Source organism: Marmota flaviventris, chromosome 15 (genome assembly GCF_047511675.1).
Source record: "Marmota flaviventris isolate mMarFla1 chromosome 15, mMarFla1.hap1, whole genome shotgun sequence".
Classification (NCBI taxonomy): Eukaryota; Metazoa; Chordata; class Mammalia; order Rodentia; family Sciuridae; genus Marmota; species Marmota flaviventris.
In genome coordinates, this window is record NC_092512.1 from 24,273,066 (window position 1) to 24,277,029 (window position 3,964).

Below are 3,964 nucleotides of genomic sequence, written 5' to 3' on the forward strand. Positions count from 1 at the left end.
AGTGGTTCAAATTAATGAAAAACTGACAACCTACTAGAAGTTCTAGAGAGACATTATTATTTATAAAATATTAATGCACATTACATATTAATAAGAATCAATAATACTTTGCTATTATTCCATATTACTGAATGATATAGGTTATTAAATAAATATTAAGTTTTTTTTTTTAAGAAAAATAAATAGCTTTATTTTTCCTCAATATACGTTTAGAAAATTTGTGTGAGAAGAGGTTTCTTGAAATAGACCAGAGGACTATGTACAAAATCAAGAGTTTCACACCAGTAACAAAAAGTGCATGGATGAAGGTGCGGCAGCCTAGGACCTCTCCATCAGAGGGGAGGGGAGGTCTTTTGATGGTTTTGGAGTTCAGCTGAGGGATCGTGCTGATCTTCAGGAGTTTGCTGCTGGCATACTTATTCTTGATGGTGATGAATTTAGTTAAGTTTTCATTTACTTTCACCACATTTTTGGCCATGTGCTGCATGACTTCCAGTACTTCATTCTCTGTGTATCCTGTGTAATACTGATGCTTAAAGTTCCATTTTCCTTGGCCTAGAACCTTCTGAGACAAGCAGGAAGCAGCCGCAGCTACCTTAGAAGGGTGATAATGCACCATGTCATAATCAATGAGAGTCAGCTCCATCAAATATTTGGCTAATGTGTGCTGTTCAACATCAACTCCCCCAGCTTTTGATGCTCGCCTTAAAAAGTGAAGTGGCAAGGGTTGACCCAACTCAAACTTCAGTTCTTTCAAAATTAGAGTTTCCATTTCTCGGATTTGAGAACTGGTATGAGCATTGTCTGTGATGTAGACAAAGTCTTCTATATTTGGAGAAAACATCTCCTCATACTTGGAAGCCAAGAGCAGAGCTGTAATCCCAATCAACTGAAGTTTCTTATGGGAGACTGGCTGAACCTGTAAAAATCGATCCATGACAGCAATGCACATGTACAGAGTTTCCTGCAGAAGCCTAAACTTGGAGTGGACTTGAACCAGCCAGTCCATCAGGATGGCACACATACGTCCATTTATATCTCTTCCATCCAAGAAATGTGGGTTTATGGATTGCAAAACCTCAAGCTGTCTTAGATACTGGTAGATATCTTTAACATAGTCACTGCAGAGCTGAGGGTTCTCCCAATCCTCATTATCAATGTCCTCAATTTTGCAGAGCAAGGCATCAGAAAAAGCTTGGCAGAGGTTCTCTTCCTTCATGGAGATATCCTCAGGTGTGGGAGAAGGACGCTTTGGAGCCAACATTTCCATCTGTACTGGTTTCACAGAAGCAGTGGGTTTCAGTTGTTTATTGACATTTGTTGCTTTGGTGGGCTGAACTGATACTTTGGTGTTTTGAGTTTTTTACAAGGAAAATACAGGATAGAGCAAGACAGTACATGTTGTCCCTCAGGTCTATACAAAATCAGCCTCTAATGCACATTTTGCCTTATGGTTGTTACCTTCACTACTTGTGCTGCTCTGGTTGTAACTCTATTTCCAATTTCTTCTAAAACCCCACGCCTGACAGTCACGACTCTTGGCTTTAGAATTAACGCCTGTGTCAATATTCTCCAAATCACTGGACACCGTCGGGTGTCAGAGCAGCGCCATGAGGGAAGAGAAAGACAAGTGTGCCAGCCCGCCCCAGGGAGGGACACGGACCAAAGCAGAATGGAGCTAGCCTCTGTGGCGCCATTGGGCCTGCACTCCAGGCCCTCACCGGTGGAACCTTCAATATTAAGCTTTTTAAAATATATTTTTTACTTGTAGTTGGACACAATACCTTCATTTTATTTATTTATTTTTACATGGTGCTGAGGATTAAACCCAGGGCCTCACACGTGCTAGGTGAGCGCTGTACCACTGAGTCACAATCCCAGACCAATATTAAGCTTTTATACTATCACTTGATTGTGTTTTTCTGAATACATACATATATATGTCATGCACTTATGCAGATAAGTATAACATAAAAGCTTTGGAAGTTAAAATTTGTTATATTATTTGCTTTCTTTCTAAAACCATATGATATATTTTTATATCATCCTTTTCTCATCTCAGTTCATGATACTTAAATTATATTTTAAATAGATAAAAATTAAGGAAGTTTCTTTTTTTCAGTGAAATATTTGATTAAATAGTTTTAATAATAAATAAAAGTAAATTCTGCTGTACTGTTTATCTCATGCACGCACACATGCGTGCGTGCATACACACACACACACACACACACATATTATTAATGTTGGAAGAATGGTAAGGATAAGTACCTATGAAGAAATAAAAGACAATTTAAATAATGAATATAAGTTAAAGAAATAAAAAAATATTCAGTGAAGGACAAAAAGAAGAATATTGGTAGAAACCTTGAGGTGAAAGTCAATCTAAGTACGTCTGAGAACATGAAAGAAGGTAAAGAAGATATTAAGTGAGATGATGCTGGAAAATTCTGCTGAAAAGTAAAGGGAATGGGAATTTTATTTATTTAATGATTTATTTAACATCTTTAATGTTGTTATTTTGCTCTGTATTTGGGGATTTAAAAATATATAAGACATGGCCCATTACTTTAAAGATTAGTTGGGGAAGAGACACACACAAATCATGCAAAACTTGAGTGGACATGATACAGGGCTTCATTCTACAAGTGATGTGTATATGTAACTCTGGGATATACAAATATTCTCTGGGAATAGTATTTCTATACCTACTCTTTCTTGTTAATATTGAAGCATACAAATTTGCACATGTTAAAATATCTTATTTCCAAAAATGGCAATCATGTATGTTTGATCTTATCAAATTAATTACCTGGGGTTATGTCAAGGGTTGGCATATCATGCATTGTTTCTTTTCCATTTAATCATCCCTTTTACTCTTTTCAAATAAAAGGTATAGTTTATTCTCATCTAGAATCTTCTTATGACATGATTCAGGTGGAAAAAAAAAACAGAGGAATCAAATAAAGCATAATAAGAACATGTCTTGGCATCAAAATTCATAATAAGGCTTTAAAAACAAAACTTCGATATGGGCAAATAATAGTGTCAGAAATAAGATATCTTGAATCCGAAAATGCTAACCTGCATTCAGCTATGACTATGATTGGTTTGTTGACACTTTTATCAGTATAACATATCCTTGTATGTCCAATAACAGTTTTCATCAGTTTTAATTGCTTGAAATTAATAAAGGCATGCCATCTCTCTTTGGGGTCACTTTGCATAGTATATCCTTTCCATTTTTTTTTCTTACTTAAACCTATTTATCATTTTGAGCCAAATGTGTTTTCCCCTCCACTCAGTCTATTTTACTGATTTGTTTACAACATTTGTATTGATGCATTTACTGACAATATAGAATTTGTGTCTGCTATTTTGCCATTTTTCTACATACTTTGTTATTTTTTATCTTTTTCATTACTGTGTATTAAGTAGATTGTACAATACTTTAAATCTCTTCTTATTTATTTTACTACAATATTTAAAATTTTTGTTTCTGTGGTTGACTTGGGGATTATTATTATATAATTTTAAACAATAGATTTTTATTAATTTAAATAGTACACAGAAAGACTTTGACCTTTTTACTCCTTACTAGTGTCAATAGAACCATGCAAGTTATGTTGTTATATGTTGAGTCTATTTTATAAATATCACATTAAGTATTTGCTTTTAAATATCATAGGAGAGAAATACAAATTAAAGCACACTTGTACTTTCTTTTACCTGTATATTCATATTTACCAGTGACCTTTATTTATTTGTGTGTATCATAATTAATTAAACTCTAAGAGATTTTTCTTTTCAGCCTGAAAATATGTGTTTCTTGTAGGGCAAGTCTTCTTTTAGCTGCTAGCAATAAATTTTCTCACTTTTGGTTTATATCAGAACATTTCAATTTCTCCTTGGTTTTTCTTTTTTAATATTTTTTTTAGTTGTCAATGAACCTTTATTTATTATA

The 3,964-nt window shown here is 34.1% G+C and overlaps 1 pseudogene; it reads right to left on the reverse strand.

The window, feature by feature from the left end:
• Positions 1 to 318: 318 nt before the first annotated feature.
• Positions 319 to 1,612, reverse strand: LOC114102692 (G2/mitotic-specific cyclin-B2-like; annotated as a pseudogene).
• Positions 1,613 to 3,964: the final 2,352 nt, after the last annotated feature.